Here is a 27717-nt window from a genome sequence, read left to right as displayed (position 1 = left end):
GCATGCAACATGGACATTATGTATCTTCTAGTGGTACTCAGGATGACCAGGGAAATAGACTGTTTGCTATGCAGCATGTATCAAAGAATATGTCTAAGAAAGGAAAAGATGAGAAATGGTACATAGACTTAGGAGCATCTAATCATACGAATCCTCATGTGGTGAATGGTTTGATGAGTTAGTAGCAAGGTCTCATGGATTTGTATGTACTGGTGATGATACAGAGCATGATATTTGGCATACATGTGTGGTTTTATTGCTCATGCGCCTGATGGCAGAAAGAAGAGCCTACATGATGTACTACATGTACCTTCTATTACCAAGAATTTACTGTCGATTGGAGAACCGAATCTGCAAGTTAGATTCAACAAGAATGGTTGTTTTATTGAAGAATATAGCAATGGTTGTAAATTGATTGCCAAAGGCAAGAGAGATGGTGGAATTTTTACCTTGGATACATCTATCCCAGAATTGAAGGCAACCATGTTTACCCAAGATAATGGAGTAGTTCCAGATGTAGAAATATGGCATAAATACATCGGTCATCTTAATGTACAGAAGCTAAAAATATGTAGCAGAAAGAGGTTGTACTTGGCTTGCCAAAGTTTAAGTACATGGATCTTGGACATATATGCTTTGCTTGTCAGTTTGGGAAACAAGCGAGATTTCCATTCATGAGACATGTCCAAAAAATTCTCGACCTTTGCAGTTGATACATTTGGATGTATGGGGTCCTTCCCATAATGTATCTTTTGGTGGTGCTAGGTATTATGTATCTTTCATTGATGATTTCAGTCGATACACATGGCTGTACACTCTAAAGCACAAGGATGAGGTGCTAGATGTCTTTAAGGACTATAAGAAGCATGCTGAAAATGAACTTAGCTATTATATCTCATGATTGAGATTTGATGGAGGTGGAGAATATGTATCCAGAGAGTTTGACACGTACCTTGCTAAATATGGCATAAAAAGACAACTCACATGCAGTTACACACCTCAGAAAAATGGTGTGGTGGCAGAGAGAAAAATTGGGTGCTTATGGAAGCTGCAGGGAAATGCTTAATGAAAAGAATTTTCCAAATGCTTATTGGGCTGAAGTAGTGGTTATTGCAGTTTATGTGTTGAACTGAATGCCTACACCTGAGGTTCATGATTTGACTCTGTATGAGAAACTGTATGGCACAAGCCCAACATTAGTCACCTGAAAGTATTTGGATGCATTGCCTATGTACATGTGCCTGATGAAAAGAGAAAGAAGCTAGATCCAAAGGCTGTCAAAAGTGTTTTTCTTAGCTATGCATAGGAGATAAAGGCTTACAAATGGTCACCTAAAAGTATTTGTATGCATTGCCTACGTACATGTTCCTGATGAAAAGAGAAAGAAGTTAGACCCGAAGGCTATTAAAACTATTTTTCTTGGCTATGCACAAGAGAGAAAGGCTTAGAAATGCTACGATTTGTCCACTCAGGAAACCTTGATTAGTAGGAATGTAGTTTTTTATGAGCTGGACTCATGGTACGGTAATCCAAATGCAGTGGTTTCTGATAAACCAACCAACCCTACTTATGCTGAAAATTATCCTTTAGCTAGTACGTCAATGAGTGGGGACAGACAAGTGATGGTTCATCTACTGTTAATCCTTGGACATGGTGACTCCACAATCGCACTACTGCATCCAATGACACAGATATGTCAGTGAGGAGGAGATTTGATAAAGGCAAAGAAAATATGTTTGACGATGTGACTAGCCCACTTACATCTGGATATGGCAGTGATAATCTTGACAGTGAATTGGACATACCATCAGTTATCACACGGTGTGCAAGTCAAAGCAAGTATGTGCCACCTCATGAGAGGCAAGCCTAGAGTGCACCGCAGTTGAGGAGGTCCAAAAGGGTCAGAAAACCACTTGATAGGCTAACATACAATGGATATTCAGCCAGACATTATGCATGTATGACTAAAGTATCAGGCTACAAAGAACCTACGAAGTTCAATGAGGCAAATATAGGTGAGAATTGGTGTGTTGCCATGGAAGAGGAATATGCAACATTGGCTGAAAATGAGACATGGAAATTGGTGTGTTTTCCTAAAGGCAAAGTACCCATTGGCAGCAAATGGGTTTATAAAGTGAATGCAAGTCAGATGGTTCGTTGGAAGGGTATAAAGCTCGACTAGTTGCAAAGAAATATGCACAGCAGTACGACCTAGATTATGACGAGACTTTCAGTTGATTGCCAAGATGGCAACAGTCAGAATAGTTATTGCATTAGCCGCTTCTAAGGGCTAGAAATCATGGCACATGGATTTCAAAAATGCATTCTTGAATGGTGACTTGCTTGAAGAGGTGTATATGGAGCAACTTGAAGGTTATGTACACCTTGATTATCCAACATGTGTGTAAGCTGAAGAAGGCCTTGTATGGGTTGAAACAGCCAGAGAGAGCATGGAATGCTTGCATAAGCACTTACTTGCAGTAGATTGACAACAGTATGATCAGCTAGAGTAGTAAGAAGCAACTGATTGTTACTTTATCTAGTACCAGAGGCATAATACAGGGGTGCAGCCTTAGTGGCATGCAAAGCACGTTGGCTTGTGAAACTGCTACATGACTTGGGTGTACAGTTGGACAACAAAGTCATATTGTATTGTGACAATCTCAATAGTGTGATGTTGGCTAGCAACCCCATCTATCATGCTAGATCCAAACACATAAAAGTTCATTACCATTTTATCAGGAAGATGGTACTTGTTGGAAAGATTGATCTACTCCATGTGAAGGTAGAAGACCAAATAGTAGATATCTTTACCAAATCACTTGGTAAAGAGAAGTTTGTGCATTTTAGGAAGCTACTTGGAGTACAACAGCTAGCTTGAGCTTGAGAGGGGGTGTTGAGAATCAAGCTCATGATTAGTATCACCAACATGACTAACCTTATCTAGATAGCTTTTTTCCTAGCTATCACTCTACATGTGTGTTGTAATAACTGAGTCGGTAAAACTCAACCACAGTTAGTGGTATGGTCAGTTTTTAGTGACCTAGTGTGTTTATCAGTTATGTGTGATTAAACTTTAGTAAGCATTATGGAAGAATCAGAAGAAGAGAACAAAGAGAGTTCATAACTCTTTGTTATAGTTCCATGTCTGTCTCTCTCTCTCCCTCTGAATCTTGAACAAGTCTTATGTCAGAAAGGCTCTTCAAAGTTAGATCAACCTATCTGCTATGCAAGCCATGACGTCACAGATTGAGAAAGGAAGTACATAGTGTGATGGAGCTCAAATGCCTCACAATGGTGTTTGTCTTGGAAAAATTTTGGCACTATCTTCTATCGATGCATTTTAAATTTTATGTGGACCATGAGACACTGTCCTTCTTGATGAATAAGGTAGATCTAAAAGAAGAATGATGCAGTGCCTCCTTCTATTCAAGGAGTTTAACTTTGAAGTGGTTATCAAACTTGGTCACTCCCATGTCTTGGCTAATCATCTCTCATAAATCCCGTAGAGCAACGAAGAGGAGTAGAATGACCCAGAACTCCTTGATGCTTCCCTCTTTCTGGTTGAGGCTGTAAACCATGGTATGTAGATTTAGCCAACCTCTTGGCCACTCAATAGTATCCTCCTTGTATCTCCATCCGTGAGAATAAGAAGTTTCTACTAGAATTAGCCCCCTACACCTTGTTAGGTGGCATTTTGTACAAGAGAGACAAAGATGAAGTATTGAGAATATGTGTTGTAGGAGAGATATATATGAATGCGAATGTGAATATTGATCCCAAAAATTTGGATATTTTGTACTTTCATGCCCTTTTTTGCCTACTGGTATCTTGTATATTGGTGAAGAGGATGTGTCGCTTGCAAATTTTCCAAAATCCTGTCAATATTTTTATAGATGAATCTATATCCATGGATTATTTTCAAAAACATCAAGCTTTTAAGTGAGATCACCTTCATTGAGATCATTGAATGTATTTTGATTATTTATAATGTTGTAGCTCTCTTTTGGAGGTACCATTCGAATGGTTGTTTTCTATTTAGTGTCTATATTGTGTATTATTTGTGTGACAAGGTTGTGATTGGATATTTAAACTATTTGAGAATATTCTTTTTTGAAAATTTGTGGTGATGATAGAAGAATGTATGTAGCTCAAGAGACTCTCATATCCTATTAGAGTTTGTTTAAATTTTGTTGGTTTGATTAAGTATTGTTCCTGATCTCTTATTTTGAGATTTTTCCTTAAATAATGGATTAGATACCAGTTTTCTTTTTCGAAGATGAAGCTAGAGCCCTTCTTACTTATTAGATATTTTAAGATAAAGTGATGAGATATTATTGGAACTTTTATTTTCTTTTTTTGAGGTCGAGAGGTTGGTCCCTAATTAAGTGTGGGGATATGTAGAAGGTTGATATGACTATGTGTTTGGCTATTTTTTCTTGGATATTTGGGTGATTTTTGTATAATTTAAATGGTGATTTATTGGTTTGAAAGTGTTTGAGAGAGTTTTTGGATAAGATTGAATAGTTTTGAGAGACTTATGATATTTTTTAATGGAGATATGATTTGCGGAAAGGTTCTGTTGAGTGCATGATAGGTTTTGATTGGTTCTATTTAGCTTCTATTTTGTTTTGATATGAGAGGTTGGAATAATGATTAATGGAGATTAAGAATGTTTGGAAGATTATTGAATGATTATTGATGGTTTTGAATGGTTTTACTTGAGCCGAATGCTTTTTGATGACCTTCTATATGATTTTGTTGAGCTTTTGTAGAGCCCCTGTTTTTGTTTTGATTTTGTTATGTATATCTTTGTAAGTGTTCTATGGGGTGAATGTATAGCTTCGGAAATATTTCTAGTCTTGGAAAGAGATGAAAATAAGTTCAAAATAGCTCAAAGAAGTAGTTGTTGAAGACTCAAGTAAAGACTAAAGTGATAGTGACACTGTTGAGCTTTATTGAGAGAGAGCATATTGTGGGATCCCACACACTATATGTCCCATTCAACTGGTTGATCACTAACTATGAGTCACCTTTCACCAATAACCATCAGATACCACCACTTTGGGCTACATTAGACCCCATAATCAAGGCCTTGTATTTTATCATATTATTAGTAAAAGAGTATCCTAATTATACTCCCATTTTCATAACAACCCGACGTCCAGGATCTTTAATAACCACACCAACACCGCTCACATGTTTAGGGGGACCTCTAAAATCTCTATTAAAATACAAAGTATAGACCCAATCTTCATTGATAGGATATGCCATACTAATTAGCTCGCTTGTACTTATGATAATCAAAGTCAAGCTGAGAGAGAGAATGTATGATAGGTACAATCCCTCCTTCCTTATTGAACTCAATAGGAATACTCGTAAGGTTCCTTTGACAATGGTGGTAGTAGATCTTAATATCCCACGTGAAAGATCTGTCTTGCCACTCAATAGCTTGATAACCTTTACTCCACCAGATCACTAAACCTTAGTGGTAAAGCTGCTCTAAATATGGAAGCTCAAGATAAGGAATAATTCTTCCCATCCGATTGTCTTGGTACCTACTACAAGTTGAAGTTGAATCATGAGGACCTGCAGAGGCACCAAGTCCAACATTAGCCCTTACACGTAGTAAAACTTTATTATCCCCTGCAAATTTGCTAAAAGGACTGTAGAGCCAGTCTTTCCTATGTGAATAATTTTATATGGCCTATCCCATTTGGGTTTTAGTTTACCAGGAAATAGCTCGCAAGGACGAGCATCATAGTATAGCACCAACTAACCCTTTACAAATTTATGTTTCTTAGCCCAAAGGTCGTGAAGCGCTTTCATTCTCTTATTTCCTACCTCTTGATGTAATAAAGCATGCAATCAAATTTCATCAAGATGCACAAGAGAAATAAATCTTTCCTGCAATTCTTCTTTCTCTCCCAACGAATTATTGAGAGAAAATTGTAGTGGGAAACTCTATTTCCAATGGTAAGACACACTCTTCCCCATATACCATCTTGAATAGGGTGTGGTCTGTAGCTCTCTTGAATGTCGTATTGTAAGCCCAAACCGCTACATACAATTTCTTATCCCAATCTCGCTTACTTTTAGGCATTATCTTAGATAAGATCCCTACAAGCTATTTATTCATACTCTCAACTTGACCATTTACTTGTGAATTATAGGGGGTAGTTTTATTGTGTTTAATCTTTAAAGCATTCATCGTCAAGGCTACTCTAACCTTATTCAAGGAGTGTGTCCCTTGATCAAACACTATCTCCTTAGGTGGACCAAAATAGCAAACAATCTGCTCCATAATAAAATTATTGGTTGTCTCCTTAGTGTTATCCTTCATCATTACTTGAGCTTCAGATCCCTTTGTAAAGTAGTCTATTGTGTTGCTACAATAACATAACGCTTTTGCTTAGTTGATGAAGGGTATATTGGTCCAACAAAATCAATACTGTTTTTTGAAGGATAACGTTACTAAAATAGGGTTTAGTAGTCGCTTATGATTCTCCCTGGCATCATGTCTTTGACAAACATCACAGTGCTTAACATAACTAAGAGCATCCTAGAAAATCTATAGCCACCAATATCCAACACAAAGAGCTTTCTGGGCACTAAGCCATCCAACAAAATATCCCCCGCATATTGAATCATGGCATTTCTTAAGAATGAATGGTACCTCATCAGGTACTATGTATCAGTGATAAATATCGTCCACATCTTTCCGATACAAGACACCTGCGATAACCAAAACGCGTAGTCCTTGTTGCTGCTTAATCTTTCTCTTCTCAGACTTTGATAGAGCACCCCAACCTCTCCTCTAGACAAAAAATGTGTTATCGTTGCATATCAGGAAGGAATGGAAGCTGTATCAATCCTATATATACTTTCGATATTACTCCCTTCAGCCAGAATTTTTGTTGGCTTCCCAAAATCCACAAGACATCTAACAATGCCCTGCAGCTTCAGTGGCTTACTCTTAATCTCATAATCAAACTCCTGCAAAGTAATTAACCACTTTGCTAAATGGCCAATAGCTATAACTTGTTCATCAACCATCTAAGTCCCTCTGCCTTCGTAAAAAGTAACACCTTCTCATAGAGAATATAGTGCCTAAACTTCTTTGTCACAAAAATCATTCCAAGGCACAATTTCTCCATATAGGTATAGTTGACTTCAGATCTCCCCAATTTATGACTAGCAAAGGCATTTGGATGATACCATTTCTCTTCCCCGATTTGGCCTAAACAATAACTAATACTATGCATTGTTGTTGCTAAAAATATATCAAAGACCTGACCTCTTTTGGATGCTTTTAAGATTGGTGATTTTGCTAGTTTCTACTTTACATCCTTAAAGGATACTTGAGAAGTTTGCTTCAATTAAATAGATAGTTAAAATATAAAAAGTTTGTCAAAATGGCAACGTTCTTTTTGTCAATGCATTGATAAATCTCCAATAATATCCCATTGATGATAGAAAGATATGTATCTCTTTTGGAGTGCATGGCGGACTCATAGCGACTGTAACATTAATCTTTTTAGGGTTAGTCGCAATACTAGCAGCCAAGCTAACTACATGGCCCAGTAACAACCCATAGGGCACCCCAACGATGCACTTTTGTGGATTAAGAGTAATGTAGAACTATCTGCAATGCTCAAAATATTTCCTTAAAATAATGTTGTCTTTCCTTTGTGGTGGTTGCCCCCAAATCATCAATGAAGGCTTTTAAATCCTTTAGGGAAATGTCACCAAACGTCTTATCAACTATGCGTCACCAAGACCTAGGAGCATTGCATAACCCAAAAGCCATCACGTGATACGCAAAGGTATCAAAGACAGTGATAAACATCATTTTTAGTTTATCTTCCTCTGCAATTTCCATTTGGTTGCATCTAGCAAAGAAATCTATAGATGAATAGAATTTTCTACTTGCTAATTGGTCTAAAATCTAATGAATAAATGGTAACATATAGTAATCCTTAACTAATTGCTTATTAAGCTCTCTAAAATCTATGCAGATTCAAATCTGATTATTATTATTATTCTTGATAATGATTAGTGAATACTAGTATGTGTGTTGTATGAGAAATATCAGGTCAACTTTCTATAGTTTTGTCAATTCTTCAAATAGCCCATCCCTTAGTTCGAAAGGCATACATCTTACTTTTTGTTACACAGGGCAGCTACCTTCTTTTAGGGGAATGGTATGAATAGCCAGGTTGGGAGGAATACCTCTCAACTCATCATAACTCCAAGAAAATATGTCACGCAATTCTTGAATCAAGGATACATAATCCTTCCTTTCTTCCAAACTAAGCATGGAATGTAATTTGATTGGCCATGAATCATTCAGCGTCCCAAGGTCTAACTCAATTACATCTACATCTCTTATTCTATCGTGAGCCTCTATTGGCTCATTCAAAGTTACTTGATAGATATCCTCTGTAGTAGTGGACCCCTTGTTGGATTTGCCACTTGATGATGTCACACTACTAGTTGTATACTCCAATGTATCTATCTTTGTATAAAGAAACTCTCTCACTTTGAGGAGATTCAGGGTAGGCATCTACTACTACATGTCTAGCACCTCTGCCAAAGATCAACCGACTTGCGAGTATATAAACCTAACAATTCACTTGTAAGATCCATGGTCTACCTAGCAATACTTGATAGCTCGGCTGCCCCACAAACCTAATCACCCTAAAGTCTAGAATGCATTCCACATTATCAATGGTTATGTGGACTCTAGTAATACACCCTTCAAGTTGTCTTAAACTATAATTAGCCATTTGGAGAATCGTGGAGGCACCTTTTTGGATTTCTAACCCTAGCCTCTCCATCAATTCTGAACTCCTAATGTTGACAGAGGATCCCGTATCCACAATAGCACGTTTCACTAATATTTCATTAATATATGTTGCTACTCTTGGACAATTCTTTTCAGCATGCTCAAACCAATTATCTCCTACCCGTGCTATTCCCAAGGGCTCCACAATATACCCAGAATGCAAAATCTTCTTAAATTCCTTATACACTCCTGGGAGAACTTAATCAACTACAAGAGGTTTACATATGGCTTAACCTCACAAAGAGGACTTGCTAAATCAAATTCATGATAGCTAGCAAGAGCTCTCTTTTCCCGCCATACCATTCTCTTATTTGGTCTTTGAACATGATTTGGTGCCTCTTTCATGGCTTTTGCCTTCTTCTTTGGCAATTCCTTATCCTTCTTGGAACCAACTTTACCATCTAGGACTTTTAGAGGCCCGCCTTCCATGTCGGGATTAAGGACTTGCATCCCCTTATCATCTTTCTTAGGATTTCTTTTGTCACCATCTTTACCCTTTTGACCTCTCGTAATGACTCGTAAATTAGAAGCTTTAGTGCCATTGACACAAATAGCTTCAATAAGGTTGACTCCACTACTGGTAGGTAGCTCCTCTACAATAGTCTTCCCTCTTTGTAATATTTTTTTTAGTCCCTTGTCTTGCTGGAAAGTATTTCCTAGTGCTCAATGGTTTATTAGAATTGGCTATTTACTTCCTTGTTGGAGAGAAAAACCAACATGTTTTAGCTAAGTGGCTAGACTTTTTTCATATGTTACATTTAACATTCGGACAATTCCTATGGAAATGTTGACTGCCACATCACTTACAACTAAATCTTGAGGGGACACCCTCTTCAAGGTGTTGACTCCCTATGAAATTCTATTACTTCTTAAGGAAATTGACATCAATAGCTATTTTCCTATATTTTTTAGTGATCATGTTAGTATAGTTCTTCATCATATCCTTAACTTTTCCAAGGACATTTGAGGCACTTGACTTATAGTCATGATCGTCAAACTGTCGTTCCGTTGGCCTAACCACATGATTAGGAATTGACTGTTGATTCCCTGGAACAACATTAGGATTTGTTGTTTGGCCTCCAACACTTGGTGGAGCCATCTAACTAGCCATAGGCATGGTCACACTAGGAGGAGATGGCAATATGGGCACATTTTGAATCATTCTTTCTCTCCCATTGCAAGTACTCATGGGTGTCCCTTGATCTCCATTTGTCAATGCTAAAATATTTCCAACACCTAGAATCGGATTCCAATTTACCCTAGAGGTATAGGCCAATTGTAATCTTGGCTCTATCTTCTCTGCTCATGTAATAGCCATATCAATGTCAACAAGAGCAACATTGCTCGACTACACGTGAATGTTAAAGTCTAGCCCATGCAAAAAGTGTTGCAACTGAGCAACACCTTGAATGGGAATATAGGGTTGCAACTTATGAAATACTTCCTCCAATTTCTTGGCATAGCCTTGAATATTCTTGTGAGGTTCTTGACATGTTACATTGAGAACACATAGCCAAGACTGACATCCCATTTCAAGGGCAAACTCTCTTCAAAAGGCTACAAAGAATAGATTGATCATAGTTATGGTTCTAGCCTCTAGGCTGTGATACCATACTACAACCCATTCTTTCAAAGTCATATTAAAGAATATCATCAAGTGTCCGTCATCTTGGATTCAGTAGTAGTTGAACATTACTTTTGGAATTCATTAATATGAAGTTCTGCATCTTCCTCTATTAACCCATTAAAAATGGGTAGAGAAAATCCTGAGGCTGGTAAGTCCAACGTTCCTGTTGGGATTGCAATGGGTTGTGCCATGGTGACAAATTTTTTTTCTAAAGGAGTTTGAATTATGGAAACTACTACCCCACCTGAAGTGGAGTGACTACTGGGAGAGGGGAAGTACTGGAACTTCCTCCTCATCCTAATGGACTATGAGTGGAACTAGGGTCACTAAGACCCGTCCCTTGTACGGATATCAGACCACTCCTTTGTGGGGAATATCTCCTAATAATTTCAGCCCACCGTCGAGCCTGTTCAACTCTTTCTTGCTTCTCAAGCTCAGCTTTACGATCTTTTGAATCAATCTCGCTACCTTTTGGCATATACTAATAAACTAGTCCCTATTGACAGAGATTCAGAGACTACCAATTATTAGTGCCTCCAGGAAAACACATCACTTGTTGAGACTTACAACGGTCCCAACACTAGCTCTATGGCACTAGCTACTCTACTATACATCCAAATCACCCCTCATGGCCTCGGGCCAGGAGCGTCTAAGGGGTACAACACCCTAACCTCTAATGTAAAACTTTGGGTTTGTATGGATTGTAATCCAATGGATAAGCCTTCCCACACTCCTCAGAGGGAGTCCCTACACATGTCAGTGTAATACACCACATAACCATAAACAAAGGGAGCGCCCCTCGGCTAATTGCCACCTTGGCCCCACTACGACTCTCCTACACTTCGAGGACTGGCCCCAAGATGTGGTTCTCATATATAGAACACATATGATACATTATCAACTCTTTTAATAAATTTTTATAGAAGATATAATATATTCATTACTACACACTCCCCAGGGAGATTGATCACTAGCCCTACAGCTTAGGGTACCTCACCTCCTCAACGTAGGTCATTGTTCATGAAAACAATTGTTGTGCATCTAGGATGATACCATATGTTGCATGCAATGCAATTTTGTATGATTTATAGTGCTCAAACAAATTTTCCTTATTGATAACTAGCATTGTGAAGATGAAAAAACATTTCTTTTCATGCCTTTACTCTAAACGAGATTGCTGTGTTGCCTAGGGCTAGCACCGAGCATGCTCGTGCTATTAAACCCTCTTAATTTTAAACTACGTGTGTCCTATATGCCATGCATCACAAAAACATTAGAATTCTACGTATTATCAGCACTCAACACCCCCCTTCTCCCTACCGCTTAAGGTTGTGCATTTGGTGGTAGGATTAAAGAGCAGTTTTTAATGTATTTGTCCTTCATAAAAGTAGTAAATATCCACTTTAACATAAAGATAGGGCTAAATTGAGGCTGTCACCCTGATGCCTCAACCTTATAATACATTCACAAACAAAAATGTGATTTTTTCTATTTTTATAAAGTAATTTTTTTTTTCTAATTTTTCTTATTTTTCTCTATTTATTTTTTGATGAATATCAATATGTTCTAATTTATTGATTTGGACTAATTGATCTTAGTGAGAATTACTTTGCTATCACATTCCATCCCATGCAAACACCATACGCACAACAAAACCCCAAAACCACATGATCTTCCTTAAAATCACAATGTTGTGGGTTTTGCATGTTTATAAATAAGTTATTGGATGAATGATTTTTCTATAAAAATTACACGGCACAGCGAACAGAATCTGAGAAAGAGATAGAGAGTACACAACATATAAGAGGAGAATAACAAATTTTCTTTATCTCCAAACAAGTGATACAAAGTCCACCCGTGTGCTTCCACTGTGAAGCTTAGATGGTGATCTAGACAGAAGATAGGTGAAGAGCAACTCTGACTCGGTGAAAGATAGATAATAGATGGCTGTGAAGGGGTTTAGCTTTTATAGCTTGTGAAGGGGGTCATGATGGATGACCTTCCATATGCACCTGTGTCTGTTGACCTTCCATGTGCCCATGTGTCTGTTGACCTTCCATATGCACATATGTCTGTTGACCTTCCATGTACCCATGTGTGTGTTGACCTTCCATGTGCACCTCCACTAGTTGTCTAGGGAATATTCACGGAAATATTCCCTTTACCATTGGCTAGGGCCCCTGATAACTCTCTTATCCCGTAACTTGATGCAATGTGCCTCGAGTTGCTACAAGCTTAACTACTCTGTCTAACCCAAAGATTAGACCCACAATGGTCACCTTTTTGCCATTTGATCACATAGACCTCATCTGACATATAAGTCAGGACTCAACCAATGTGCGGGCTCACATATGGCTTCTCCTCATAATGGGGGCATAACAACTTTGAGCACCATGGATCATTGGTGGCACCTTATGAGGGTGGGGCATTGAGCATATCTAACACCCCCCCTCAATATCCACCCACAGGTGAGCTATATCCTCGGCCCAATGCCAAGTCTCTGAAGATGAACTTGAAGTAGATTTCTTTGGTGAAGATATCCGCTCCACTCTCCTTTGTTGGATAGTAGACCAGTTCCACTATCCCATCCTCGATCAAATCACACACATAGTGATACTGGATCTCTATATGTTTGGTGTGCGCATGAAACACTAGATTTTTGGAAATGACGATGCAACTCTGATTGTCACATCTCAGCACAGTTGGTTCTTCATCCTACACTCCCATATGTGCCATAGGATCCTTCTCAACCATACTACTTTACATGCAGCAAAACAAGCTGTCTTGTACTCTGCTTTGGTAGAAGACAATGCCACTGTTGGCTGCTTCTTACTAATACAAGAGAAAATTCATGAACCTAAAGAGAAACAATAACCAGAAACAGACTTCCTGGAATCACTGTCTCCTGCCCAATCTAAGTCACAATTCCCCACAAGAGAAGTTTTGGAACTGTATGTGATACCATATTCAAGAGTTTCCTTAAAGGATCTGAGCACCCGTATCCCAGGTTTCCAATGAATCTCATGAGGTTTGTTTGAGAACCTACTTAAAATACCAACAGCAAAACCGATATCTCATCTGGTGTTACATAAGTAGATCAGACTACCGACCAACCCCTTGTACCTCCCAATGTCTACTAGTGCTGATCTATCCTCAATGGATAACTTTGCATTCACCTCCATAGGTGTAGCTATCTCCTTGCACTCAGTCATGCCAAACGTCTTCAAGATCTCCCATGCATACTTCTTCTGAGAGATGAAGATCCTTCTTGGCTCTTACCAAACTTCAATCCTCAAACAATAGTGCAGCAAGCCTAAGTCTGTCATTTCAAACTCAGAACTCAAAGCCTTTCGAGTTTGGTTGATCTTATCTTCATAGTCACTTGTAATAAGAAGGTCGTCCACATATAGGACAATCACTACAGACTATTTACCATCCTTGTAGATATACAAGTTAGCATCTGAGGCATATCTTTTGAAGTTTAAGCTTAAAAAGAACTTATCTATCTGCTGGTACCATGCTCTGGGGGCTTGTTTTAGCTCATACAATGCCTTCTTCAGCTTACACACTTTGTTCTCAGAATGGGGGGCCTCAAACCCTGGTGGCTGAGCCACGTACACCTCTTTCTTGAGGTCACCATTTAAGAACATTGATTTAACATCCATTTGGTAAACTGGCCATTGCTTGTGGACAGCCACTGCAAGTACTGTGCGAATAGTGGTCATTCTAGCAGTTGGGGCAAATGACTCTTGAAAATCAAACCCTTCAACTTGTGAAAATCTCTAGGCAACCAGTTTGGCTTTGTACTTTTCTAAGGTACCATCAGCCTTGTACTTTACCTTCCAGATCCACTTGGTGCCAATAACCTTCCACTTTGCTGGCCGATCCACTAACTTCCAAGTGTCATTCTTCATTATGTTGTCATACTTGGCTTGCATAGCTGCCTTCCATGCTGGATCTACAAGTGCTTCTTCCAAGTTACTTGGCTCCTTTACTTCTCTCATAATCTCAACCATCAAGGCCATATTGACTATGTGAGCAGAAGCCCTCATTTGCTCCTCTATTCTCTGAGACCTCCTTGGTCCGTCTGCAACAGATGCATGCATAGGATTATTGTGGTCATAGAGCTGCTTCATCCAACACGAAAATGGCTTTTTCGGTGGGGTGATGTCAGGTTGGTGAACTTTTTCCTCATCATCTGAAGATGATGCTTCCTCCTCCTTAAGGATAGGGATAGCTCTTGGGACATGTTCATAATGGACTACTTCTTTGCTTGATGATAAAGTGGAAGAACTTGCCTTCTCCTCCTCCACTGTATGCGGCTCCTCCTTGAACACCACATCACGGCTCGCGATGATATTCTTTGCCTCTTGGTCATATAATTTGTAAGCCTTCTGCTCATCACTATAACCCAAGAAGATACATTTTTTGCTTTTTGGATTTAACTTGTTTCTCTTCTCATCTGGAACATGTGCATAACATTCACATCCAAAAATTTTGAAATGTGAGACAGATGGTTTCTTCCCAGTATAAGCCTCATGAGGTGTTTTTTCCTTGAGAGCCTTTGTGTAGCTCCGATTTAGAATGTAGACTGCAGTATTAACAGCTTCAGCCCAAAAATGGTTAGGCAATCCCTTGCCCTTTAGCATGCATCTTTCCATCTCCACAATGGTGCGATTCCTGCATTCCACAACACTGTTCTACTGAGGTGTGTGAGGCGTCATCAATTGACGCTTGATCCCTTTGCTCTTGCAAAAGTCTTCAAACTCCTTTGAGTTGAACTCACCACCATCTATTCTAAATTTCTTCACACTTTTCCCTGTTTCATTCTCAACAATTTTAGCCATTCTTTAAACTTACCAAAGGCTTGAGCCTTATCATGAAGGAAGTGCACCCACATCTTTCTACTATAGTCATCGACAATCAACATAAAATAAGAAGATCCCCCTAAGGCCTGTGTAGGCATCTTACCGCACAAGCCAGCATGCACCAACTCTAAAGAATCCTATGCTCTATTCTTGCTTTCTTGTGAAAATGCATTTCTCTATTGCTTGCCCATCATACAAGCTTCACATGGTTCCTTCAATTCAGTCACTGTAGGTAGGTGAGCAACCATACCTTGCTTTTGCATCTCCTTCAACACTAAAAATCCGATGTGTCCAAACCTTTCATGCCAAAGCTTACTTGTGCCCACTCCAGCAGTGGCTATAAGAGCACTTAGCTCATACACGTTGTTCTTTCTTTCTCTTTTGCTAACAATTTTGCCAGCACTGTCAAGAATTTATGCACCTGTCTTCTTGGACCTCACTTCATGACCAAGATCAGTTATGGTAGCAACTGATAATAGATTTCTCCTAACTTTGAGAACATGCAACACATCTGAAATCTTTTTAACTTTACCATTTGTAGCAATAAAAGAAATAGTACCTGTGCCTGCAGCAACAGGGCATTTTTCATCATTTCCAACCATCACAGTGATGGATTCTTGTAGAGGCTGCATAGAACTATATAGACCTTTCTTGTTGGTCATGTGATGGGAGGCTCCACTATCCAACACTCATGAGTCAGTGGTAGATTCTTCTTGTGCCAAGGAGCACACTTCCTCAATGGTCGCCATGAATAACTCCAACTCTGCTTTAGCCGTATTGCCTATCTCTTTCCCTTTACTTTTAAGGGTACCATTCTTTTCATCTGCCTTCTTGACACAACAATCAGCAATTGCATGTCCTTTCTTCTTGCAGTAGAAGCACTCGCCTTGAAACTTCTTCTTACCGCCCTTCTTCTTTTTGTCCCCATCATTTTTGGTGGAGGAACCACCTTTGCCTTTTGCATTGGCAGAGAATGCAATATCTCCATTGTTGCTTCCTTCTCGGGCTTTCAGCCTCAACTCCTTCTCCATCAATAACGCACAAAAATCCTCAAAATTCAAAGCTTGAGTTCTCACCTAAGTATTAAGGGCAGTTACTAATCCATCAAAATTTTGTGGACAAATCCGAAGACACCTCCGAGCTAGCTCTTTGCTAATTTTTTGTATCCTAGTGCCAGCCATCTGGTCGCGCAAATTCTTAATTCGAGTGATGAATGCTTCAACTGTCTCCCGTTCAGTAAACTTCTCTACTACTAGTTGATTCTCCAATTTTTGAATCCTTGTTTTGTTTTGTATTTCATACTAACTCCTCAGTACATTCCAAGCCTTTGATGCTTTGGTTGTATATGCTGAATCAAAGTCAGAATACTATCAGAATAGCTTGTAACAAAGGCACACAATGTATCTGCATTCCTTTGTTTCCAAGCTCGTAGAAGATCTACATTCGGAGGAATCATTACACTAGAATTTGATGGGTCGGGGTAGGTTGTGGTTCTGCATCACTCCCTAACACATTCTCCAAAAGCTCATAAGAATCAAGGATAGCTGTAATTTTGAACTTCCACAAGGTGTAGTTTGTACCATCTAACTTGCCTCGTTGAAGGTTAGTGGATGAATCCTCAGTGTTTGAATAGCTGGTACAACAACACCGCACCACTTCCTGATGCGCAAGAACCACTTATGGAAGACGACATTGTTCCTCTTTGCTGTTGAAGCCTTTGCCTCTTGCACACTCTTCGATCCCTAAAGCAACCTCGGCTCTAATACCATGTAAAAATTACATGGCACATCGAACAAAATCTAATAAAGAGATAGAGAGTACACAACAGATAAGAGGAGAATAACAAAATTTCTTTATCTCCAAACAACTGATACAAAGATGGCTCTGTCCACCCGTGCGCTTCCACTGTGAGGCTTAGATGGCGATCTAGACATGTTGAGATATTTGCAATCACACCTACTTGAGTCCCTTTGTGAGAAGTAGTGAGGACTCAGGACCAGAATCCCATATACACAGTAGAAGAAAGTACCACCACTCAATTCCTATGAAGCATTGTACTTGCACTCTTTTTCTAATGCAATGATAGTACTCTTTTCTTTCCAATAAAGTGTCATATCACTGTCAATACATAAGATTGTGTTTATGAGTCCAAGTCTCAATCTTGGAACCTAATTCACTTGTATAACAATTTGTCCTAGTCAGGGTCAATGTCTTCATGATTTTCTTTTTCCTCTTTCAACCTCCATAGCTTCCCCATCTGCCATGCTCTAGATCTCGCGTATTTCACATGGTATCAGAGCTTAGTTGAGCATGGCCCAACTCTCCTTTCACTCCTCTCAGCTCCTTTCCATCTCTGCTCAGCTCAGTTTGAGTACTGGACCCTATCTCCAACTTCATTTGCATTCCTACCTTCAATGAAGCTTCCATGGCAGCCATACCCAGCAGCACCCTGTCAGCTTAAAGCTTTCATATTTGTCTCCACATGCCAAATATCTTTGACCTTCCTTCTAGAGAAGTGTTTCTCTACTTCTAGAGCTCCTCCTTGGCACCTCAATCATTGAGATTGGGCAACTATAGCTTCAGCATTGCCTCTTTTCAGAGTTGTTGCCATAACTGTGTCTATGGACAATACCTACCTACCTCTGTTGCAGCAGCCATATCTCATCAACCAGGCCATATCTCTTCAATATTTTTCTCAAGAGTTGTTCTTCAGGTCAACACGCAACTTGTTAGCACAAAAATCAAGGAGATTGATGCACATCATGCCCGGCATTTGCATTTTCCCAAATTTGGGCGTAGTTTTGACAGTGACCACTTTGAAGGCTTAGATCTCTCAACTAGGGAAAAATGAGTACAAACCCTCTTAAGGTGAGATAGACCCATTAGTGAGGGTCCTTCACCTCAAAGGGTTTGAGCTGATTCGACCTGTGAAGCTCGTGGGAGCTCATTTACTAGTCATTGGTCCCTATTTTGATAGGACAGCCATAGCCACTTGCCTTTAAGCTCATTTTTTCTTCATTTTCTCTCTCCTACCACTTAAACCAAGCCAAGGCCACTTTAATATGAAGTTTTTAGCAAGTATTCAACCATCAAATCAACAAGGAGGGGAAGATATGAAGAGTTTTTGAAGATCATCAAGTCAAACTCAAGCAACAAACATCAAATTTCAAAATAGTATCTTTTGATACTTCACTGCCATTGCTTGTGTCTTTTAACACATGCAAAGATTAACTCATTGCTGGTTATTCTCAGTCATTTGATGATGATTTGCTACTGGTCTCTCAAGTCGAACATGGGCAAAGATTCTCCAACTACCCATTTCAAAGGAATCGGGTTTCATACCTAGTAGACCCGCATCAAACTGATCCTGATGAAGAAGAGCCTTTGGGCCATTACCACTGGAAAAGAAAAGAAGCCTCGTGATGTGGATCTTGCTGTCACTTGGCAAAAGATCGATGATAAGGCTCAGGCCATTATCAAACTGGAGCTAGACGATAGCTATATCCACCATGTGGATAACTGTGAGACCTCACATGATACATGGAAGAGACTTGACACCTTGTTCGGTGCACAGTCTAAATCATCAAAGTATGGTCTCCTAATTGAGTTTTGCAAACTTGAAATGAAGTCCAGCACATCACTTGCCACACATCTAAATCACATGGAAGGACTTCTAACCCAACTTGTAGGAATCAACATTGAAATGGAAGAAGATGTTTGCATTGGTGTTCTACTTACCAGTTTGCCTCCTGAATATAATAATGTATCAACAACTTTAATCAACATGCCAAATCTTGAAATTTTTGATATCCATGCATCACTATTAGAGGAGAAAAAGAAGCTAAAAACTAAGGAAGAACCAAGTACCTCTAGAGATGAGCATGCATTATGTGTTGGCAACATGTACAAAGGCAAGAAGGATCAGCTCTTCTGTGCTTTCTGCAAAAGGACTGGACACATCGAGAAGTTCTGCCACGCCAGAAAGTGGTCCCAAAAGGCCTATCTAGTTGCAGTCAAAGAAGAAGAAGAAGACCACCAGGAGAAGGACAAACCTCATTGGTCCTTCTATTCAGATAGAATTTTTTAGTTTTGTATTTCCTAGCCCTAATGCCTCAAACATAAACTTGTAAACTCCTCGGTTATCCTTGTACTACATCCTCTGGTGTTTTTGCCATGTTTATGGTGTGCCCACACTTTGTAGGTGTTGCTTTCACTAAAGCCTCTACACACTTTGTACTTTTGGTTGTAATTGAGGAGGGGTGTTGAGATATTTGCAATCACACCTACTTTAGTCCCTTTGTTAAAGCAGTGAGGACTCAGGACCAGAATCCCATATGCACAGTAGGAGAAAGTACCACCACTCAGTTCCTATAAAGCATTGTACTTGCACTCTTTTTCTAATGCAATGATAGTACTCTTTTCTTTCCAGTAAAGTGTCACAATACACAAGATTGTGTTTATGAGTCCAAGTCTCAATCTTGGAACCTAATTCACTTGTGTAACAATTTGTCCTAGTCAGGATCAATGTCTTCATGAGTTTCTTTTTCCTCTTTCAACCTCCATAGCTTCCGCATCTGCCATGCTCTAGATCCCGCGTATTTCAAAAGACAAAAGATAGGTGAAGAGCAACTCTGACTAGGTGAAAGATGGATAATATATGGCTGTGAAGGGGTTTAGATTTTATAGCTTGTGAAGAGGGTCATGATGGATGACCTTCCATATGCACCTATGTCTGTTGACCTTCCATGTGCCCATGTGTCTGTTGACCTTCCATATGCACATGTGTTTATGCACATGTGTCTGTTGACCTTCCATGTGCCCATGCGCCTGTTGACCTTCCATGTGCACCTCCACTAGTTGGCTAGGGAATATTCCCTTTACCATTGGCTAGGGCCCTTGATAACTCTCGTATCTCGCAACTCGATGCAATGTGCCTCGAGTTACTACTAGCTTAACTACTCACTCTAACCCAAAGATTAGACCCACGACGGTTACCTTTTTGCCATCCGATCACATAGACCCCATCTGACATTCAAGTCAGGACTCAACCAATGTCGAGGCTCACATATGGCTTCTCCTCATAATGGGGGCCTTACAACTTTGTGGAGCTCTCTCACTCTGAGGAGACTCAAGGTAAGCATCGACTATTACATGATGGGCACCTTGACCTAGAATCACTCGACCAGCGGGTATGTTGACTTGACAGTCTGTTAGTAGAATCCATGGCCCGCCTAGCAAAACTCGAGAGCTAGGACGTCCTGCAAACCTTATCACCCTAAAGTCCAGATAGCATTCCACGCTCGCAACTGTAACATGGACCTTAGTAATGCAACCTTCTGGTTGTCTTAGGCTATCATCAGCCATTCTAAGAAGTGTGGAGCCGTCTTTTTGGATCTCAAGACCTAACCTCTCTATCAAGTCTGAACTTATGATATTGACGGAGGATCCAGTGTCCACAATAGGGTGCTCCACTAATATTCCATACACATATGCTAGAACCCTAGGGCAATGCTTTTCATCATGATCGAACCAATCTTCCCCCACTCCAGCTATGCCCAAAGGTTCTACTATATACCCTATATGCAAGATTTTCTTGAATTCCTTGCGTACTCCTGGAGAAAGCTTAATCAATTGCAGGAGATTCACGTCTGGTTTGACTTCGCAAAGGAAACTTCTAGATCAAAGTCGTGATAATTAGCCAAAGTTCTCTTCTCGCACCAAACCATTCTCTCCTTTGGTCTTTCCATCGGCCTTGGTGCCTCTTTTTTAGCCTTTACCTTCTTTCTTGGCAATCCTTTATCCTCCTCGGGATCAACTTTACTACCAACAGGTCTTAATGGTCCACGTTCCTTATCAAGATTCAGGACTCGCTTTTCCCCAGCATCTTTCTTAGGGCTTTCCTCGACAAGTTTTACAATTCCTTTGTCACCCTCTTTAATATTTTGACCTCTTGTTACGGCTTGTAGATTAGAAGTTTTAGCATCATTGATACGTACAGCCTCAATAAGGCTGACTCCACTACCATGAGGTAACTCCTCTACAATAGCCTTTCCTCTTTGCAGTATTTGCCTTGGTCCCTCATCTTGCTGGAGATTAGCCCCTTGTGGGCGATGGTTAACTGGGCCTGGTTGTTTACTTCCTTGTTGGAGAGAACTGATCTTACTCCAACAGGAAGCAGATAAGTTGCCAGACTTTCCACAAATATCACATTTGACATTCGGAGGGAAATGTTGGCCACCACACCACTTACAGTTGAATCTTGAGGGGGCACCCTCTTTAGGGCGTCGACTCCCTTTCAAATTCTGCTGCTTCTTAAGGAAGTTGACATCCACAGCTATTTGTCGATACTGTTCAGAGATCATATCAATATAGTGCTTTATCATGTCCTTAACTTCACCAAGGACATTAGAAGCACTCGACTCATAGCCACGATCGTTAGTCTGTCGCCCCATGGGCCTAACCACTTGATTAGGAATTGGCAGCTGACCAACTGGGACAACATTAGGATTCATTGTTTGGTTTCCACCACTATTTAGTGAGGCCGCCTGACTAGCCATAGGCATAGTCATGCTAGGAGGAGCTAGTAACATAGGCAAAGTCGACATAATACTCCCTTTGCCACTCGTATTTAACATAGGGTCCCCTTGACTCCCATTGGTCAAGGCCAAATTATTACCATTCCAATTTATCCTTGCCACATAAGCCGCTTGCAAGTGCAACTCTACTCCTTCTACTTGGGCAATGGCAGTGTTGATATCGGCCAAAGCAACACTACTCAGCTGCACCTGGATATTAAAATCCAATCCATGTAGGAAATATTGCAACTGTGAGCCACTGGAATGGGATTATAAGCAAGAACTTACTTTATTTTCTTGGCATATGCCTGGACATTCTCATTTGGCTCTTGGCATGTTACGTTCAGAACACACAACCAATATTGTCCACCCTTCTCAAGGGCGAACTCCCTACGAAAAGCCATAAAGAATTGGGCACTGCTAGTTATGGTTCTGGCTTCTAGACTCTGCATATTGAAGAACATCATTAGGTGTCCGTCTTGGATTTGATAGTTGAACATGAGCGTTTGAAACTCCTTAATGTGGAGTTCTCCATCTTCTTTTGCTAACCCATGAAAAATGGGCAACGGTGCTCCTAATGTCGGTAAATCTGGTGTACCTGCTGGAATTGCAATAGGTTGTGCCATGGCTACAACCAGATTGACAACATGAGTTTGTGTAGGCAACACTGCATCCCCACTTGTTGTGGGTTGATTAACTGGAAATAGGGAAGTACCAAGACTTCCACTTGCACTCGAAGAGCTACTTGTAACACCTAGGTTACTAGAACCATTGCCACTTATGCATAACGGGCTGTTCCTTTGAGGAGAATAACGTCTTACAATCTCCAACCGCCATCTAGCCCTCTCAGCACGTTCTGCTTTTTGTATTTCGGCTTGACGGTCCTTGTCAGAGGACATAAACTAACTATTTGGTCCCTAAAAACCCTAGATTTGAGAACCACCACTGATGGGACCTAAAATGGATCGGCACTGGCTATGGCACTAGCCGGACCTCATGCATACGAGAGAGATGGAAGATGGGGCCTGTAAACAACCCCCCAACTGACCGGATACATGATCTACATTCTATCTTTGCTCTCCATCGCTCCAGACCACGCGTCAATTGGCAACCTCGTTGTGGAGATAAAAAACCAGTCTTTCTCTCTCCTCCCTCTCTCTCCTGCATAGAGGCAATTCATGTGCTAATCAAGAAGAAGAGGGGTTGAAGAAAGCTTATTCGGCTGTGATCAGATTGCTTCAAGATGAAGAGGAGGCTGAGAAAAGAGGTTCATCACTAAAGAATGGTTGTTATTTGGGGTCTGTGGACTGCCCATAATAATTATTAAAAAACCCGCAACACGCAAGACACGCGGTATGCTCCAATTTTATGAAGAAATTTGCTTGTTTTTGTTGTTTCATGGTCCAAATGTTGTTCATATGCAATGAATTTTTGTTTAAATCTTGTTTGTGTCATGTTTGAGGGCTGTAGCTACAGAAATGTAAAACCCATAATGATTTAGAGCCGTTATTAATTCTTTAAAATCCGCAAAATGTCATTTTTAATGAAAATTAGTGGTTTTTTTCGATTTTGAGTTGGGAGAAAGGATTGGAAATGGGATAAACTTAAAGGAAATGTTAAGTTTTAGTCAAAATAATAAGCCAACACAAATAAATCAGAAAATACCTATTTTTCATGAATAATAAATAGGAAAAAATAAAGAAAATTGGGATTTTCGCACTCAAAAAAATGGAAAAATAAAATTTATGTGTGTGAATGTTTGGTGAGGTTAAGGCATGAGGTTAAGCCTCATTTTGGCCTCATCCTTTGTGTTATAACATGTGTTTATTGGTTTTTTCATACAAAAATGATATAAAACAACCATTTACACCTATGCACTACAAGCAACACTTAAACGGTGAGGGGGGGGGGAGAAAGTTTGTGCGATGATCTAATTGCTGAAAAGATAAAAATTATGATTTTCCTCTTTTTTCATAGCATTTAGGGATCGTATCATAATTAAATATAGGCGACTAGTAGCACGGAAGTTCAGGTGCTAGTCCCTAAAGCAGCGCAGCATGTAACGCTTAGTTAAAATTCATGAAAGGGCTATTTTCGCACCTCACATGGCTGGTTTTTTAAGCATAAAATGGTTGTGCACAATCTTTATACACCTTGCATCAAGCATGCCACGTGGTATCTCCTGGAATGCATTGCAATTGATTGATAAACTTTGACCAATGCTGAGAGGACAGGAAACCCAAGCTATAGGTTTAGACGGGCGCTTCCATTGGGGAAAGTTTTGTGAGGCAAATCAAAATCTCTTGGAATGCTGAATTATGAAAAAGTGGAGTTTGTGTGAATGTTATATATGTTAGCGACGCATCTTGGGACCAATCCCTGAGGTGTAGGAGAGTCACAGTGGAGCCGCGGCAATCAGCTGAGAGGTGCTTCCCTATGTGTGTATTATGAGGCATTATGCCTATATGTTATGGGATCTCCCTCTGAGGAGAAGGGAAGGTGAACATTGGACTACATATTGGATACAAATGCAAAATCGTCATAAGCATTTAGTACAATGTGAGTTTTAGACGCTCATGGCCCGCGAGGCCATGTGGTGGGGGTTGAAGGCAAGATTTCATATAGGGGCTATGCCAACCGCCTCTGGCAATGAATATACAATGAGACTAGATGTACCTATAGCTATACCTACTATTTCAATACAGTGAAAGAAGATGATGTTTACAAGATTGTGAAGGGAATGTGTGACCTACAGCTAAAGGTTACAAAGTTGGATGAAAAGGTGGAAGAGGGAGGGAGGGTAGAATCCCTGAAACCTATCCCAAATGGGCTTGTATAAAGGTGTATATGGTGTGATAGGCCCTTGCATGATAGGTGAGACTCTGCTTCCTATAGTGATGCATTGGATAGAGATTTAATACTTTGGAAGGATGGTAAGATCCATGAAAGAGAAATAGGTTTTCCTTTTGAGCCAATCTTTGGCAAAGGTGGGATATAGAATCTTCCTAATAAAATGGCTATAACAAATACATTTGGAGTACATTTGCAATTGTAGATACTACCACATATGGATTATAGATTGAGAAAACTCGTAGAAAATACATGGATGTCACTAAGGCTAAAATTTGGACAAATGTCTTTGATTCTCTAGAGAAACAAAAGATTTCTAAGGCTAATTTGACAAGCGCTAGTGAGACTATACATAGAATGACAAGTTGGGATGGCCCATTGACAACCTACGCATACTTGATAAAAGTGTAGAATACTAATATTGATGTAGAATATAAGAGAAAGAGGGATGAGAATGAGGAAAGTACCTCAAATAAAGTGACATGGGGTAAAGTACAACAATAGAAGATGGTATTCCTAAACATGTAATGCAAGATGTAATACAAGATAAGAAACCAAGAGGGACCACAAAGCGCAAGTAGCTTGGGTATAAGTTGCAATTAAACATACATGCTAGGACTGATATCAAGAAAGTGTTTGAGGAACGAGTTTTGAATAGCAAGGTGGAGTTTATGCTTGGCAAGGTGCTTGAGATTTCTAAGTGCAAATTTCATGATGATTTCAAAGATATTATTAAGAGAAAGAAGCAATTTTTGGGAGAGACCACTTAGGTACTAATGCATATTAAAGAGGGAATGGATGTGCAAGGGACAAAATTGGGATTTGATAATGAATCCATTACTGATTTAAAATAGGCTAAGACTGAAAATGGAAAAATGAGGATGTAAAAGTCAATATATTAGGCAAACATGTTGTTGCTAATAACACTATCCATGGGGGTGTTATGTAGTTGTAGTTTAATGATAATGAGGCTTTTTGTTTCATTCCAAAAAGCTAATGTCCATGAACCTGGACTAGCACTCAGGTAAGTTACTCATGAATACATGTGTGCATCATGTGGGTTCAAAATAAGGTATCTTTAAAATATCATTTTTATACATTTTTTACATACAGAAGGGTATAATATAAAGGGGTTATTTACAGATTGAATAGAAAAGGGTTATGTTTTATTCAAGAAGAATTTACAAAAAAAGATATTTATAAATAGGCCTTGAACACACGTGATGTAGAGGATATACATATAGTAACTTCCTCGAGGGCTAGAGCCACTATAGAGACTTGATCATGGGCTTGAAATAAATGTCATGACATGAATTCTATATGAGAATGATGGTTGGCCACTTGATTAGACCATGGATAGAGAATGCAAGCTACAAATAACAAATAACTCTATTGTAGAGCTTTATGCTATGTGCCAAAATGTTCAAGTGACCAGTGGAGATGTATAGGATGACCTTTTTTTTGTGTGCAAGAAACGTGTAGTTATCCAATTATATTGGGATATTCATACATCATAATTGTTGGAATAGAGACTAAAGTGCTCAATTGTGCTTCTATAGATGCTCATGTTAAGACTAGAGATGCTAAAAGAGTAGTACAATTCTTGACCATGTGTATCAATCATGTACAAAATAAAGATACTCTTAGAGATTACCTAGTACATTCAAACGTAAAATAATTCAAGGGTTTTTAGAATGCATTGTTATAATGGGAGGCTATGGTGGTGTTGTTTGGTGGATACTCTTGTCTTCTAGTGAAGAAAAAAATGTATTTATAGTTGGTTTTCATGTATGGATAGCAAACAATTTGAGATGATGCAAGAGGATTGAAGTCGTCTGTAGGGCTGAAAGGATGTATCTAGTGAAATTTGAAAAAGAGCTTTAAAAATAGGGTGTTATGGTGGCTGAAGATGAATGCAATTCATAGCTCTTTGATGGGATGATTTTTGGAGACACTATGACTGAAATTACAATAGTAATTCATGCTAAAATACGACTCAAAATTATGCCCTACACATGCAAATTGGAGAGCTTTGAATAAAAAAGATTTTTCTCAACAAAAATGTAAACCTTTGGCAAGAATGGGATAAAGCACTTGTAGAGATGAAGTACAAAATAGTTTTAAAAAAGGTTAAACCAGTTGCTATGCCTTTACCCCATGGTAGCAATAATAGGATGTATAAGATAGTGTTCAAATAGCCAAGTGTGAGAGATCTAATGGGTGTGGGCATAAGATTATTGCAAAGAAATTTAGTGAATTGAAGGTTGGGTGTAATGGGCTTCTCTTGCAAGCAATAAATATTGTTTTATGAAATAGTTATTATAAAAACATGAAAAGGATTTCACATTCTAGCTTGCTAAAATTGGTTGTGTTGACTCGAGAGTTCTGGATGCAATGGTGATTTTTACAATACCACATGTTCCATGATATTTGAGGGCAATTCATGTGCCTTGGGCATATGCACCCCATCAACAAAGTGAGAATACAAAATGTTGGTTAAGGCATGTAGTAGATGAGTTTAGGGAGGCATTTTCATGAAGGGAAATTTATTCATGGGGGGATTTGTACTCTAGTTATGATTAGTTTTCTAGTTGGCAATGGAAAGTAGAGATATTACTACGATGAAGTTGTCATTTAGATTAGTTTAGATGTGTGCCCTTACATAGGGGGCTACAAACTCGATAGCCCACACGATGAATGTGATGAATAAGGTTTTGAGAGCCTACATACTATAGCTTACTATGCAATTTCTTCATGATGTATCAATTAAGGGATGTGCAATGGATGAAAAGAATGAAGAGTTGGATGAAAATGCATGAAGGTTGTTTATTGCCATGCATATTACTAATTGCAAAAATACTTTGACTTGATTAGAGGAAGTTCATTTTAAAAATCTATCGTGTGAAAATCCTATATTTGGTATTGAGGTGTTGATCGTAGGTCACATAT

Source organism: Lygodium microphyllum, chromosome 8, assembly GCF_053477565.2.
Source record: "Lygodium microphyllum isolate KBCC chromosome 8, Lygodium_microphyllum_v1.1.10, whole genome shotgun sequence".
Taxonomy (NCBI): Eukaryota; Viridiplantae; Streptophyta; class Polypodiopsida; order Schizaeales; family Lygodiaceae; genus Lygodium; species Lygodium microphyllum.
This window is presented reverse-complemented; position numbering follows the sequence as displayed.